Below are 18,213 nucleotides of genomic sequence, written 5' to 3'. Positions count from 1 at the left end.
TATTAATATGTCAAAGACCATGGTAGAGCTGCTTAAAAAGGATTTTTCCTTTAAATGGCAGGAAGGAGCCATTAAATATCTCGGTATCCTCATCCCCAATGATTTAAAGAAACTAGAGGATCTTAACTACGTCCCAATGGTGCATAAAATAACGAAAACTCTCCAGCAATATGAAAAAGGCACATTTTCTTGGATGGGTAGGATAAATATTATAAAAATGGATATACTCCCCAAAATGCTATATATCTTACAAACTACCCCCATATTTCCGGCATCAAACATCTTGAATAGGCTCCGTAGGGTAATTGGGCAATTTATATGGGCTAGCAAGACGCCTAGAATTAGTAGAAGAAGTCTAAATAAACCCAAAGAATTATGGGGGCCTTGCCCTCCCCGACATAGCAATATACCTTAGAGCAATCATGGTCACCAGAATAGTAGACTGGTTTCATAACGGTAACAATAAACAATGGGTGAGTTTAGAAGAAGAGATAACAGGTTTAAAATTAAAATCACTGCCATGGATTAAAAAAGAACTAAGACCGCCGGAAGGATATATGCCTTCCTTAGTAGTCTTGACAATGAAAGCCTGGGATACAATGTTAAAAAAGGGACATGGATCAACCTTTAGAGGGCCTATGACTCCACTATTCGGTAACCCAGAATTCCCACTTGCAAGGGAAGCTAAGTCATTTCTTAAATGGAAAAGAGATGGAGCTACCAGGATAATAGAAACGATGGAAGGGGGAAAAATTCTCCCACTAGAAAATATGGGGGAGGAACATAAAAATAAATGGATGCTGCACGGCCTACTCCAAGGATATATTACATCCTTGAGAAAAGAAGCTGAATTAGATAGGCATTTAACTTCATTAGAAAAAAATTTTATTCAATCAGAAAGACCGCTACATGTTTTATCAAAGGTATATAAGATCCTGAATATTGAAGGTCAAAACCAGGATATACCCTACATTAAGAAATGGGAAGTAGAACTGGGTTTGGAGTTCCCTAAGAATAAATGGGATAGAGCTATTACAGTAACCCATAAATTATCATTATCTACTAAACATCAAGAAAGAAATTATAAAATCTTAGCCAGATGGTATAAATGCCCCGTGGATCTACATAAGATAAGCCCGATTAATAATGAGGAGTGCTGGAGGTGTCATACAACTCGAGGCACAATGTCTCATATATGGTATTACTGTCCTAAAATACAGCCATTCTGGCAAAAAATCTTTGAAATTTACAGAGATATGACTGGTAAAGATCTATATCCAGATATACAAATAGCGGTCTTGTCTATGATACCTGGTTCTTTGAAAAACATAAAGAAAGGTTTATTAAAATATTTCTTGACAGCAGCACGTACCTGCATAGCCAGAAAATGGAAAAAGATAATGATGGATAATGATTCCCTCTATGATGGAATGGGAGTGTGAGTGTGAGATGGCGGAGATGCGTGCCATGGAGGAGAGAAAGGTATTAGAGGAGGGTTTGAATAAACAGACATTTAACGTATGGTCTAGATGGACAGAGTATAGTGCCTCCTCAAAACTACTCAGTGAGAGAGAGAGATGGTTAATGACTCTGAATAGGGCATGCTATGGTGGTTTTTTCTTTTTTCTTTTTTCTTTTCTTTCTTTCTTCTTTCTTCTTTTTTTCTTCTTTTTCCTTTCCTTCATTGAGAGTGTATGGTTTATGTATGTGAGGGGGTGGGTGGGGATTGAATCGGAATATACACATTTCTATTTCATGCTAGACAGATAGGTGTCAGGGACTCGGGTTATATAGTAGAATGGTAAATGTACTGCTTTAGATGTGTATGGGTTATGTTTGTTATGTATAAATAATTTTTGTAAAACTGTTTTGTATAAATAAAGATTTTGAAAAAATAAAATGTTGATCGTATGCTATCTACAATTTTTGCTGAATATTTGTGGTAATTTGTTACCTATTCACATTTTATTGCATTCACACATAGATATTTATTTAACTCACAGGATATTAATGCTGGCGATCCCTTTCATCTATTATTATTACCTCTATTAATAGGGCAAAGTCACTTTACTTGTGCATTTTAGAAAATTATTTTTTTTTACAGGATCCAAAAAAACAGCCATAACGTTCCCACTGGACATGTGGTCAGTAGTTACCAATAGTTAGAATTGTCAGAATGTTTACACTGAAATAATAAAATAGTATTGTAATCATGAAAATATGCAAATCTTTGATTTGGGAGATTTACAATTTTCTACCAATACCAACAAGAAATTCAAGTTCGTTTATCCGTGCTATTTTGAAGACAATTGATACAAATGATGTTGTTCAAAAATATATATTTATTAACTAAAAATACAGTGCAAATTAAATATCAGGTATATTTCGTGATAAAACAAATAAATGGATATACTTCTACATATCAAAGATAAATGATGGTTCAGATAATATTCACAGTTCTCTTATTCAATTTCTTATAACAAAATACCACATTTCAATACTTAAATGATACTTGTACATTTTAAACCTGGTAACTTGTGAATAGCCTTCCGTGACTTCACGGACTTGTGTAAACAAATATTGTTTACCTTAATACTATGATGTGATCTCTTCTCAAAACCAACAGACCTTCTTATTACACTCTTAAATGCACAAACAAAATTGTTATATTGTGCACAGCTTGATAATTTAATCAGAGCTTATATTTTAGATTTAGAATGAATCAATGGTTTAACACATACTATAACCAATCCAATTCTAAAACTTTGAAGTCAGTATTGTGAGATATAACAATATATATCTCTTGGTTTAGAAGTAAAACAAATTCATACTGCAGTTAGAATTCTCTTCACTCCAAAGCAGAACTAACAATGGATTGGGTTAGTCAAGAATATGCTCAACCAAACTTCAATTACCTAAAAAGGTATACTTTGGAAAGATTAATACTTTACCAGGTCTTTAAGAATTCTGTCAGTTTGAGAAGCAAGTCCCAAAAGAGACTTCTTTCCACCTTAGAGATAGACCTGTCCAGTCACCTCAGAGCTCCTCCAGATCTTCCCATAGCTCTCTTCTCATAGCGCTCCCAGATCTTCCCATAGCTCCCCTCCCATAGCTCCCTTTTCTGGCTATCTGTCTCTCCTTTTTATCTCACCCCAAAAGTGGGTGTGGGTCTCATTACTATGTAATGGATGATGTCATATGACAATGGAGTTACCTATGCTACCTTGACAACCAAGACCAACGCCATTTTGAATAATTACCAATTTCAGCCTCTTAGGGGCAGTGTTAGATCAGAAATTACTTTAAATGTGATTGACATGACCTTCTGACCTTTGCTTAGCAAAACATCACTAATTGTCTAATGGTTGACAATCAAGTGTCAATATCCCCAGCCGTCCTGACGCTTCTTAAAATATATGTGTATGAGAAAATATACCCCACACAATTAACTGGGGTTGTAAATGCCATGAAAGTGTAGTCAGGATTCTTACGATAAGCCTTCCAGTTATTCATGAATGGTTTCCTAAATAAGATACCATATTTGCACCCTATTAATAATAATATATATACAGAAAACAGGTTTATATAATGTTACCTAATAAAGATACATTGTAAAGATGTATAAAAGAAACATTATTATTTAAAATATATCATTTGTGGAAATGCCCTTTTTGTTACGTGGTTTGTTCTTGAAAATACTATTTAGTTTTGCAGGCTGTGTTTGTACCAACTCCCCTTATCTATAAGTGTCAAAGACAAAAGATATATAACCTGGGATACTGATATTTTTACACAGACTCAAGACATAAAGCAACTTTTGCAACAATGCCTATTCATGGGCTATGAACTCTGATTCAACTTTAAAGCCAAAATGGCTCCTCTCATGTTCATTTGAAAAATATACAATATAAAGGCCCATATATATATATATGAATATAAATTCTTTTAACTCCAAATGTTCTGACAGAATAAAAGTTGTCTCTAAAATTTAGGTTTAATTAAATTGATCTGAGGTATGAAGGGTACATGGACTGGGTCTCCAATGAGATCTGAAGGTGTAGAAATTTGGTCTGATCTGAGATCTGAAGGTGTGCAGAAATTGGGCCTCTGAGGTATGAAGGTGCATGCACTGGGGCTCACATGAGATCTGAAGGTGCAGAAATTGGGTCTGATCTTAGGTGTCTGTAAAACAATGAACAGTCTGTACATTTTGCTTATTTACAGCTGTCCGCAAAAGTTGTTACGAATGGTGGCCATCTGTAAAAAATATGGCCAGGCCTGGCCTTGCCTCAGAACTGCGCACACCGGGCTCCGGTGGCCTCGCCCATTGGAATGCTACCGTTGGGGATTTCATGTTTATAATAGCATGCCCGTTTGGAAGTACTCTGAAAGTGGTGATGCCGATTTTATGTAACGCTAAAGAGATAAAAGGACCAGCCCTGCTGATGTTACCTGCTTGGCACCTTTTTTCAAAGAAAAGACAAGAGAGCCGTGTGTTGATTTCTGTAAGATGAGGAAGGGCCTGGAGACGACCAGCTGCAGGCCCTTCCTACCTGTTTCCTACCTGCCCTGGCCATACTCACTGCTGGCAGCACAGTCACTGCTCAAGGTAAGAACATGTTGGGTGAGCTGGGAAAGAAGATTTCCATAGGAGGACCAGACCTTATCACTGGTGTGTGACCCCCTTTCTCCTCCATCCACCCCCTCCACTTGGCTGCATTCCCCCATCTCTTCTGTCCACCTTGCTCCGCCCCTCTTCCACCTGGCTCTGTCCCTCCTTCTCTATCCACCTGGCTTGGTCCTCCCAATCCTCCATCCACCCCCTCCATCCGGCTCCATCCCCCTCTCTTCTAACAGGCTGCGCTTACCTTTTCTGTACTCACTCTGGGGTAACCAGAGTCCATCTGTCAGTGTGACCAGAAATGTGTGGACTGCCACAGAGAATATTGGGCACAAATATTGTGTAAATTAATATCATTTATCTGAAAAGATAAGTGAATAATATAAATGTAAATGCACCTCCAACATACCAAACTCTGTAAAACAAACCAGATAACGACACATGATGAAAAACTGCCCAAACTAAGTATATACAGTATAAATACAAAGCATGGTCGTAACAGAGCCAGGGTCATACACGGGAGATTAAGCAGAGGAAGCTAGGAGCAAGACAGGACCGGGAAAAGGTAACAGGAGACGGGGAGAGCAGGTTCGAAGAGATCAGGCTGCATGGTCGGGGTCAGGGTCCAGGAACAGGATCACTGGTCAGGGGCACATGGAGGAAAAACACCAAGGCAACAAAAGTAGGACAGGCAGGATGTATATTTAAGTCCTGTAACGAGCATCAGCTGATATGGGCTTCTGGCTGCTGAGAGACACCCGCTGGTGAATTCTGGAACTGCAGCCTATGGAACTGGGGGCCAGAGTACCACCAGCAGGTGAGCCCTTTCCTGACAGAACCCCCCCTTTTAAGGAGCGGCCAAACAGCTATAGCTGAACCAGTCCATAAAAGACAGTTTTCTGTTACACAAGTCCAAAAAAAGTTCCTCGTAGGCTGAAGAAGCGAGATGCCCCACTCCCAAGATCCATCAATAGACAAAGTGGCTGGGTACCCTACTGCTGGGGTCAAGCGACTGACTGGGTGTCCTGTTGGCCAGATCCTCTAAGATGTACAGTATTCGACACTCCAAATCCCTCAAAACAGCAGGTACCCCAATGCTGGGGTCCCACGGGTGCAAAATTAGCGCTGGGGTCATGTGACAATACCGGAACCCAGACACCAAAGTGTCTTGTATAACCATGTAACTTGCAGGGCTTCCTCCGCACATCAAGAGCCATTAAGATCTCTCTGAGGCACTGTGGGAATTGCATCCGGATCATGGCAAGGCACAGATCGTACTCTACCATTTCCTGGGAGCTTCCCACGATCAGGGCCATGAGGGCAAAAGCAGCTATCAGTTACCAAGGGTATGTCTGGACAACCAGGCTTTGGCCACATAGGAGCAACACACTGCCAGAGGCAACCGTCAAATCACAGGCCAAGCAGGTAAGGCATGCAAGGACTTAAGCAGCTGGCATAGAGTCAGTAGAACCCAGCTGGGTGGTAGGGAGAAGATAATTATGATCATCAAAGGTGGACTTGTCATTGGACCATCAGAAGCAGGCAGGTGGTGGGCACATGATGTCCAGAGGCAGGCAGGTGGTGATAACAGGACGTCCAGAGGCAGGCTGGGAATCAGGAACCAGATCATCAGGCTTGGGCACCAGGGGACCGGATCATCAGGCTGGGTGGCGGGCACCGGCTCATTAGACTGGGCAGCAAACAGGGGCACATCGTGCTAGACAGCAGGCAGAGGCACATCAGGCTGAGCAGAGGCACATCAAGGTTGGCCGTGCAGAGACACAGCAGGTAGAGGCACATCAGGCTGGGCAGATGCACATCAAGGTCAGTCGGGTCATCAGGCAGTTGCTAAGGAGAATTTCTGTTGGATTGTCACAGGCAGCAGAGAAGAGGTAATCTTCAATGAGTTAAAGGCAGGGTAGGTGCAGCAAGTGGAAACAGGGTGCTCACATATGGTTGGTAGTAGGGTATACTAGGCTGCAACTGTGGTTGCTGTGGGTGATGGAGAGAGAGATACTTGAGCAGGCTGGTGTCTAGCAGCAGAAATGGGTTGGTGCACGCTGAGGCCATATAGTAATCTCACCATGCTTTGTAGAAATGTTTACATTTTCACATGCATGTGACAAATACTCATTAGGTAAATAACAGTCCACAGGACTTTTGATTATAAGCACCTTATATTAACCACTTGCCAACCAGCGCATGCCGATTTACGTTGGCAGAATGGCATTGGTGGGCAAAAGGGTGTACAGGTACATCCTGTTTAAGAAGCGGTGCTGCGGGCGCACCTGCTGTGTTCTCCGTGACCGCGGGTCCCACGGACTCTATGCCTGCTGGGTGCCTGCGATCGTGTCATGGAGAGGTAGAACGGGGAGATGCTTTTGTAAACAAAGCATTTCCCCATTCTGCCTAGTGACAGGACAAAGATCACTGCTCTCTGTCATCAAGAGCCGTGATCACTGTCGTGTGTGTTGAAGACCCCCCCACAGTTAGAATCACTCCTTAGGACACACTTAACCCCTTCATCGCCCCCTAGTGGTTAACCCCCTCACTGCCAGTGTCATTTACGCAGTAATCAATGCATTTTTATAGCACTGATCGCTGTATAAATGACAATGGTCCCAAAATAGTGTCAAAAAGTCTGTGTCCTCCATAATGTCACAGTCCCGATAAAAATCGCAGATCGCTGACATTACTAATAAAAAAAAATTAATAAAAATGCCATAAAACTGTCCCCTATTTTGTAGACGCTATAACTTTTGCGCAAACCAATCAATATACGCTTATTGCGATTATTTTTTTATTATTATTTATTTATTTATTTAACAAAAATATGTAGAAGAATACATATCGGCCTAAACTGAGGAAAACTATTTTTTTAAATATATTTTTGGGGAATATTTATTATAGCAAAAAGTAAAAAATATTGCTTTTTTTTTTTTCAAAATTGTCCTTTTTTGTTTATAGCGCAAAAAATAAAAACCGCAGAGATGATCAAATACCACCAAACCAGGCTAGGTTCAACTATTTGTGGAAAAAAGGGACGTCAATTTTGTTTGGGTGCAACGTCGCACGACCGCGAAATTGTCAGTTAAATCGACGCAGTGCCGAATTGCAAAAAGTGCTCTGGTCAGGAAGGGGGTAAAATCTTCTGGGGCTGAAGCTGTTAATATGAACAGAATTCAACAGATATCTAAAAGATCCCATATGACTATTGAGATCAACTGTGAAATATAGTGACAGTTCATCTATATCTTCACAGTGCTTCCGGTGACCCACCACCTTCTCACCTCAAATAATCTGACCCCCCACTACAGAGTCATATACGGTTAGACTAATTTCTCCTATAGGAGTCCCTTTCTTTCTGTATAGTTACCGTTTTTCCCTCCTCACTCCTCAGTCATCAGCATAATGATCTATAAAACAAAGCGGAAAAAACATAGTGCTCTCTGTTTTCACACATTTATTACAAACCTTTAAGGATTCGCAAGAGGACTCGCAAGAGAATCTGGATAACATGCTTATAAAATAATCAGCTCACCACGCTTACACTGGTTACTACGTGACCTCCCACTCTTACATGTAAAACATACGAACATATCCCCACCAAATGAACAAATCTGCGCATAACGCAGAGGGCCCTAGCTGGCGGACATATCCACGTAAAGCAAACACCTCGCCACATCCACTGGGAGGTTTTAGTACCAATGGTCCTTCACCGGTTCCGGTTCACTCTCATGCGCGAGCCGCAAGTAAAACTAACATTGAGAGACACTGTGACAATACATATTGAATACATCTTAATAAAATTTCTACAACAGTCTCTCCTTTTTGTCATATGCTCCCATGTGTCCCTCGATGAATCTTGTTCTTACTCCTGGAAATGAATTGGTCTTTACAGTCCATATGAGTCCATAAAAAGAAAAACACGGCTTGATTTGTAGACATTAAGACCGGTCGGCCTGGGTCTTGTACATGGATTAGGCTTCAGGGTGTCTCATCTCAGCGAGGAAGATGTGGTCATTTTCTCTTTTCACTCGTCCAATCAGGCAACAGGAGCACCACCTAATGGCATATAGAAGAATAGAAACAAAAACAACATGAGTGTGTGTGTATATATATATATATACATATACACACACACACACACACACACACACCTACTTCCTTCAACCCTTGATCTGATGGAAAATAAAAAGATCCCCAAAGTTTCCCAGACCCTTAAAAGTATTCCAACCTTCACTAGCTATAGCTATTGCTTTCCTTTGAAACCCCCCTCGGATGCCAACAAATAATCAAGGGCCATCTTTTCCCGAAATAAAATGGTCTTCATCTGTCGTTTGTTCCTGTGAGATCTCCCTTAAAGCTTCAACGATTTCATTAAACATTCCATCCACAATGGATGAGAAATTGTTCAGTCATTTCCTAAATTCAATCCCCCACCCTGTACAAGCAGGAAACCATGCCCAGACCTGGTCAGAGTTGGTGAACAATTCCCTTTTAGCGCCTCCTGCATTTCTTACCTTCTCTCACCCCATCGGATCCACACGATCAGCCGCGACATAAGATCCTGGGACCAGATTCACCAGGACGCATGTTCTTGTATTAGGGGGAATTACCTTATAAGCTTGTAGAGCCACATAAGAAGTTGTAGGGGCCAATCAGAGTCGCACAGGTGGAATCACTCTGACGGTACACAGGATAAACTGGGGGATTGCTCCCTCGGTTGGAACTTCACACCCTTCCTTCCAACAGATGTAATCTGGTCTAGAGATGTTTTTAAAAATGCCGGGGGCTTCATTGGTAAGATTAACTTCTATACCTGCCTTACAGGTGGTGGTTCCCACAAAGTTATCCCCTTTTACCAAAACTAAAGTTGAAGCACACTTGTGGGCTACCTAGTTGTCCCAAAACCCATATAAGTTTTGTGAGGGAGGGGCATGATGTAAAAACTATAATTGATGAATTACCCTTTAGGAATGTACATAGGCGTGTGCACAGGGTGTGCCTGGGCACACCCTAATCACCCCATGTGCATTAGCATTATCCAGGGACAACACCAAGTGGGTAGTTAGGGGCGCCAGTGGCCAGTGTAAATGCCCCCATTATATTAAAGGCTAGGTTCAACAGTAGGAAAACGTTACACCCTTATTTAGGGCGTAACGTAATATGCTCCCAATCAACTGTCTCCCACCACCAGAGCCTCCTTTCTGTGATAGCAGGTGGTGTTCATGTGTATTTGAGATTTGGGGTGCACACCCTAATGCAATAGGCTGCGCACACCTATGGGAATGTATCATTTAGTTCTATAGACAGGTGTCGTCGTGTAGATTTAGAGCAGACTCAGCAATTGGTCCTGTTCGCTGTCTTAGCCAAGTTGGAGGTACATTTTAAACATTAAGTTTAATAAGGGATGTTGTTCATCATTATCCTTGCTAAAATACTCCTAAAGTAAGAATATAAATATATATAAAAAATATACTCCTCGTTCTTTGATGTGGCTGGCGTGGATCCAGTTGTCTTGTCTCTCAAGCTTTAGGGATGTTGGCGTCGTCAGCTGAACCTGGTATGGCCCCAGGTATCTTGGTTCTAGTCCCGTCCTCTGATGTTCATTTACAACGACCCAGTCACCTGGTTGGATAGAATGTAAACCGATTATCATGTCAGGGTCCAGGAGGGGCTCATGAACCCTGTGGTGGACTTTTTGAAGTTCATGATGCAGGGCCTGCACATACCCCATCATCTATGAATGTAAAGACAACAGCTGCTATGGAAAGTACAACCCTGTTTTTGGTTGACTTCCGAAAAAACCTCATATGGAGACATTTTACTGACTAGTAACATGCATGTGTGTGGCTTACCATCTGGGGTTTAATACCTGGAACTATAAACAAAAAGGTTCATAGCATCTGAGATAGGATCCTACTTCACCAGACTGATGGTTGTTGACTCAAGTTCCATAAAAAGACAGTCATGGTCAGAATTAGAGTACGTATTGTTATGCCCCGTACACACGATCGGACATTGATCGGTCATTCCGACAACAAAATCCATGGATTTTTTCCGACGGCTGTTGGCTCAAACTTGTTTTGCATACACATGGTCGCACAAAGTTGTCACCCTTTGGGCTTCTTTTGCTAATCTCGTGTTAGTAAAAGTTTGGTGAGAGACGATTCACGCTTTTTCAGACTCGTGGTTTTCAGATCGTATTTCTGCTGTTCAGTTTGTGCTTGTGGGTTTGTATCTGTTCTTCAGTGCGTGCAGCGAGTTACCATTGACTTGTCATTGTGTTCTTGTTCGTTACTGATTTTCAGGTCACTCTTCACAGGCCTTGCTGTTCTTCAGTGCGTTCTGTTACTTCGTTCTGAGCAGCCGACCGTTTTCTAGCCATGTTGCGTATACGTACTCATCGTAGAGTTTGTGCTGTGCGGGGGCTTGGTGATGGGGTCCTTACTTTGACACAAGCCCAGTCCATGAACAGGGTGGGGAGGAGTTCATGGACCAAGAATTGGTTGCTCCAGCATGACCAGTTCTGTCATATGTCTTTGCTCCGTGAGATCCGTGAGAATAATTTTGATGATTTCAGGAACTTTCTCCGGATGACGGACCCCATGTTTCACCGTTTGTTGGCTTTGCTGACCTCCCATATCAGCAGGCAGGATACCTGCATGAGGCAAGCCATCACTCTGGAGCAGAGGCTAGTCGCCACCCTGCGGTACTTGGCGACGGGACAGAAGCCTGCAGGACCTCAAGTTCTCGACAGGCATCTCCCCCCAGGCTCTGGGGATCATTATCCCGGAGACCTGTTCTGCCATCATCCAGGTCCTACAGAAGGACTATATTAAAGGTAAGATTTGTATCCTTTAACATCACATTTTATTGTATTTAATGTTTCATAATATATTGTATTTCTTTCCTCATTCCCTAATTGCCATGATTGTAATATGCTGTGATGTCCCCTTTGTCCACATGCATGCTGGATTTTTATGTAATTTTTTTGTCCTTCATACATATTTGCCTTCACTTACCTCCCCAGCATGCTCTCCTGGGCCTATATTCACCTCGTATAGTCACTTAATGTATTTTGTCAGCTCCATAGTAGTGCTTTACCCTAAATACCCCCTAAAATGTTGAAAATTGAGATGTGTGCTTTAAATTCAGGCAGAGTGCCAGAGGCTTTTTTTTTTTGGGGGGGGGGGGGTCCCAAAATCATTTGGAACTCTCCCTCCCCCCAACTGCTGACTTTGCTAAACCCATATACACTATACCCACCTCTTTTGTGGTCAGATTTATGGATGAATTCCCCAAAGCATGTAGTGCAAGGGCCTGCCTCAATACTTTCAAATGGTATTATTTAAAATTTTTCTATTCTATTATTATCTTGATGGGTAATGGCAGAATGTAAAAATGTGCTAAAATGTGTACAGTGTGTATTTATCTCTTTGTATTATGACACTTCTTACCTGTCCAGTAGGCTGCCAATAGTGTAAGTCAGGAGGGGCTGGCCAAAGTAATACGCATTATGTAGGCATTCATCTCTCAATGAAGTGGAGAGGGTTACCTGTCCAAAACATCTCCCCTCCCCATAAATTTTTTTAAATGGCCAATGAGAGGAGGGGGGGAGGAATCAGATAGGTGAAACTTATACCTTTGTCTTTAAATACTCCCTAATATGTAATACTGATGTTGGCCAAGAATGTTTGTGTCTAATCTGCTTTCCATGTTTATGTGCAAAATGATTATTTTTTTTTCTTGTTTGACTCCACAGTTTCCTTCCAACCCACAGGAATGACAGACTGTGGCCTCCCACTTTGCCCAGCAGTGGGACTTTCCTAACTGCGGAGGGGCAATTGATAGGAAACACGTCCACATCGTCCCACCATCCAACTCGGGGTCATACTATTACAACTACAAGAGGTTCAATAGTATTGTGATGTTAGCGTGGTGTCAGCTACTTACGAGTTCCTGTATGTGGACGTGGGGAAGAATGGCCGGATGTCAGATGGTGGAGTCATCGCCCAGATCGAGTTCTACAGGCATCTCCAGAATCGCAGCTTGGACTTGCCACCTCCAGAAGACAATGCGGAAGGACTCCCATTCGTCTTCATTGCGGATGAAGTGTTTGCGCTGGGGGACCATCTTATGTGGCCATTCCCTATGAGGACCCTCACCCCGGACCAGAGGGTTTTTAATTACCGACTGGACAGAGCCAGAAGAGTGGTGGAGAACACTTTGGAATAATGGCCAGCCGGTTCCTCCTATTTCTTACACAGATACACATGGCGGAGTATAAACTCAATCACATCATCCTGGCTTGCTGTGTTCTCCACAACTTTTTAAAGGAGAAATTCTGTGAACTATGCTGGCTCAGTTTGGCCTGAAGCCGGAATTAATCTCAATGAACCAACCCTGATGGCGCTTGAAGCCGGCCGTCCTGGCTTGCCCCCTCAGAGTGCTCGCGAGGTCCGTATAAGATACATGGAATACTTTGCAGGTAGGGGGGCCATCAATATGCCAGACAATGTCTGAGACATTTTTTAAATAAAAAAATTCTTAAAACTGAACAAATATTTGCTTACATTTACTGCTTGTGTTTCTTTTAGCTGACCATTACTGCAATTTGGGGAGTCCTGAAAATGGCGTGATTGTGTAAAATTAAAAATTAATGTGCATTTATAAAAGGTTTTTAAAACAAACCAACATGTTTGTTGTATAACAAATTTTTAGGTCACATTAATAAAAGTAGAAATGTCCTTTTAAGGTAAAACAGGCATTTTTAAAACCAACAAGAAATACACAAATCTGGAACTTACAAAGTTCAACTTTTGTAGAAATTCAAGGCAATATCAGACATGAGTATTTATAAACTGTTTGATATTGCATTCAGATGGGGTGAAGTCACCCCTGGAAAAGCCAAATTTTGAAGATGCACAAAAATTGCCGAATGTCATCATGTGCTAGCTGCCATCATGGGGGATCAATGGATGTGTTTTGTGGGTGCAACCCCTTCCTCTCAGCTACTTTATTGTTGAGGAAGGGTTGCACCCCAAAAACGCATACATTGATCTCCCGTGATGGCAGATGGCATATGTTGACACACTGTGTGCATCTTTAAAATTTGGCTTTTCGAGAATATGTTAAAAAATTTGAAAAAAAGTTTTCGGGGAAAAAAAGCCTAAAAAATTAGGGATTTCAAGGGGTTTTAAACGCTCCCTAAAACATCAATGATCTTCATTTTGTTTTGAACATCATTGATGTTTTGCTTGATGTTTTCCAAGTCCCTATTACACCCCATGATCTCCCCGATCAGGATCTGGGCACTTTCACTGGTGAAATGACCTTCATCCACAACATCACGATCACCTAAAATATAGAAACAAAAACACACCATGTATTAAAAATATGCCAGCATCAATATCTTACCTGAAGCTGTGGTCGCAGACACTCACCTGTTGTGGTGACAATTTCAATAACGTCTCCCTCCTCCTCCTCTGGTTGGCTTTGTGGCATTTCCACTTCTTCATGAGGTGGGGGGTCTGTGGTCTCCTCTGTTGAGTTGTGTCCTCTGAGTCTTTTCTCCCCTATGTATAAAAAAATAAGTATACCTAGCACACAGATATTTGATGGCAGAAATAGGAATATGAAACATTGCTTGGAAGTGGGGTACAATTGTCTGTTTTGGCAGAGTTCCAAGATGAAGAAATATTGTTTACCTTTGTCAAGCTTGAATACTTACCTGTTTTGTACAAGCTTCACAGATGGAGACATCCCTATAGTATACACTGGAGCACCTGTGTTGGCCCCCTAATAAAAAGGGTGTTCTTGTGTCCCACACTAGTGCTCCAGCGTACAGATGTGTAAACAGTTGCTGAGTGTCCTCTCCTTACACAGAATCTATCTTGCATTTCATTCTAGTTACAAACCCATCTAGACACCAAAATTATTTTAAGAGAAGTAGGCCAGAAAAAATGTATTGAAATGCATCTGGACAAAACGTGGTGTTTTATAGGCCGAACGAACAATGTATCCATGAACATGAAAGTTGACATTTTAAACTGTACAACAGTAAAGAAAAGCACATGGAGCAGCACGAACGTAATAAAAAAAAGAATAGGAACACAGGACAACTACTTACTTTTTTGCAGCACTCTTCTGATCCTTCTAAACTGATCGTGCTCCCTTAATTTGAGGTCCGACCACCGCTTCCTGAGTTGATCCTTGGATCGCTGTAACCCAAACTTACAGTGCAGACTCTTCACAACTTTCACCATGATCTTGGCCTTTCTGACATTTGGGTTGGGGTAAGGTCCATACTTCCCGTCATAGTCGGCCCTCTTCAGTATGTCGACCATCTCCACTATCTCAACAAAGGCCATATTTGAGGCCTTAAATCGTCTCCTCCGGGATATTTCTGGCTCCGGCCTATCCTCCTCCTCATTGCTGTAATTAGCACGCATCTGCTCTGTCTCCACCATGTATTCTTCCCCACTGCGTCTAATGAGAAGGGGTGGGGAATAGACTAGAAAGAACGTCAGGGGCGGGCAGAGTTTCATGCATGCGCAGTGTATATAAAGCGTAACATGCTTGCGTCGTACGTACGATCTGTGAGCGGAGGAAGGAGTATAGGAAGCGCCGATCATGATAATGAAGGTAACATTTAAACTCGGGCCTATACTGCTTATAGATTGAGGCCTATATTGGGACAAGATTAGGAAACTTTAGCCTGACATTAGGGTTTGTCTTGTGTATTGCAGATAAAATGGATGGCTTCAATGACCACAACTTCCTCCCCCTGTTCATAGACAAATACAGGGAGCTGCTCTGTCTGTGGCAGGTGAAACATCCACAGTATAATCATAAACAAAAGAGGCAGGCAGTGCTGGAGAAACTGCTGGAGTTGGTGAAGCTGGTGGTCCCCATGGCAACCATCCCCTATTTAAAAGCCAAAATTGGTGGCCTGAGGAGCACTTATCTTAGGGAGTGCAAGAAGGTCCAGGATTCCCAGAGATCCGGAGCAGCAACAGATGACGTTTATGTCCCCAGGCTGAGAGACTGCAATTTCTGTCAGACCAGACTGAAGTCAGGGAATCACTCTCCACTCTTCCTTCCACCCCAGCTGAGGCTTCTGATGTCCAACCTGGGACTTCCAGCCAGGAAGAAGTGGAGGAGCCCAGCTGGAGTCAGGTATAGCATTCTTCTACAGATTTCTGGTCAAGAAATAAATGATGTTTACTAGATGCTATTATTGATCACTAACTGCTGATTTAATAAAGTGTTTTACATATCAATAGACAGTAGTGGGCAAAAATAATTGGGACAAGAATAAACAATGCTGGGCTCAGAATGATAGTCTGTTATATTAACATTCAATTTGCAACAGTCATGAGATAAAAATTGTGTGTGATTGATGAAGAAAAAACTAAAACTATGTCCCTTCTTCATACACAGGAAGACCTCAGCCAGGAGGAGGCTGTGGAATGTGGCACACAGGAGGAGGCTGTGGAATGTGGCACACAGGAGGAGGCGGGGGTTAGTGGCAGCCAGGAGAAGGCAGGGCCCAGTAGGAGCCTGACAGAATCGCAGGTCCCTCCCCTCTGCCTTACAAACAAAAGACCCAGGAAGGGGAGTAACATGCAGGATTCAGCACTCAGGCTGATTCAGGAGGCTTCTGCGTCCCTGAGAGCCACCCCCACTCCTTAAGAGGCCTTTACCTGCATGGCTGCCACCAAACTGCAGGGCATGCAGGAGGGCCAACGCCTCATGTGTGAGGAACTCACTTATCAAACAACATTAAATAAGGTGTTGAGGGGAGATATCACACCCAATTACCCACCTGAGTGAGTTGCATCATCCTCCTCCTCCTGCCACAACTCCACCACCACAGACACAAAAGGAAGGAAGACCAGAGAGTGATGACCTGGGTTCAATCCGGTCTGACAAAAGATGCAGGCCCTTGTATGACCACAGCCTGGGGACAGATATGTCATCTGCTGCTGTTCCTGATCTCTTGGACTTCTGGACCGGATTGCACTCCCTTATATATGGACTCCTCAGGCCACCAATTTTGCCTGGAAATAATTGACGTGTGCCCTGGGGGCCAAAGGCTTCACCAACTTCTGCTGTCTCTCCAGCGTTGCCTCCCTCTTTCTTTGGTTATGACCCCTTAATAAACTTTTGGTTTGATTTATTATACTCGCCTATATGTGTTTTCCTTCAAAAAGGACAGTTTGTTTGTGAGGAGGCAGGTACATTTCAAAAATACAATGTGAAATTAACAAGAGACACCAAACAATCTCCTTGAGATTCAATAATACAAGATAATAATGGTGTTGTGGTAACTTGACACACAAAACACACACCAAAGTATTCTGAAGTAAAAGAAAAAAAGAAAACACAAGATCAGCCTTTAAAAAAATTAAAAAAAAAACATATTTAATATAAAAACATCCAAAAAAAGAATTTTTCGGTAGATGTGACAAAAATATTATATTGATGAAATAACGAGAAATAATAAAGAAGTTGGTGAGAACTCTGTGTGAATATGAGCAGCAAAACAACTTCATTCTTCTAGCATTATAAAGAAGAACAGAGTGCGCTGCATTAAACATTTTAAAACATTGCAGCATGACGAAAGTGCTATATCCATTCCGAACGCTAATTTTACCAGACCGAGCAGTTCCGTCTTGGAGTTTATTCTGAGCATGCGTGGCACTTTGTGCGTCGGAATTGTCCACACACGGTCGGAATTGACGCGATTGGATTTTGTTGTCAGAAAAAATCTTATAGCCTGCTCTCAAACTTTGTGTGTTGGAAAATACGATGGAAAAAGTCAGATGGAGCCCACACACGGTCGGGATTTCCGACAACAAGCTCCGATCGCATATTTTCCGGTGTAAAATCTGACCGTGTGTACAGGGCATTAGTGTGAAAATTGTCATTCTCATCATTATCTCACCCTTTTTTTCTTCATTACAAACAGGAAGAAGAGATGCAGGGTTTAGATTGGTGCAAAAACAAAAAACAATGCACTACCTTCTTTTAAGCGTATGCATGTGTATAGCTATCTATATACAACTGTTTTATATGTACATACACTTTCAGGAACTCACTGAACCTGAGAAAAATTATAGACAAAAGTTTTATTATCATTATGTGTACACTGGTAAATGGTCACTGACATTCCCACTTAGATCTAGTGAAACTAAAATGCCATAGACCACTGAAACTTAACTTATTCCATTTTATAATTATGCTGCATACACACGACCGGACTTTCCGGCAGAAAAGGTCCGGCGGAATCATTCCATCGGACATGCGGATCTCGTGTGTGTGTGGGCTTCATCGGACTTTTTCTTTAGAAAATTCTGACGGACCTAGAAATAGAACATATTTCAAATCTTTCCGACGGAATCAGTTCCTATCGGGAAAACCACTCGTCTGTATGCAGTGCAGACGGACCAAAAACGATGCATGCTCTGAAGTAAGTACGAGACGGAAGCGCTCAGTCTGGTAAAACTAGCGTCCCTATTGTAGCTAGCACATTCCTCACACTGCAAATTCTGTGATCGTTTAGCAGCGAATTATTTTCTTCT

Source organism: Aquarana catesbeiana, linkage group LG07 (assembly GCF_042186555.1).
Source record: "Aquarana catesbeiana isolate 2022-GZ linkage group LG07, ASM4218655v1, whole genome shotgun sequence".
Lineage (NCBI taxonomy): Eukaryota > Metazoa > Chordata > Amphibia > Anura > Ranidae > Aquarana > Aquarana catesbeiana.
The sequence above is the reverse complement of the archived record's forward strand: the minus strand, read 5'-3'. Positions refer to the sequence as shown.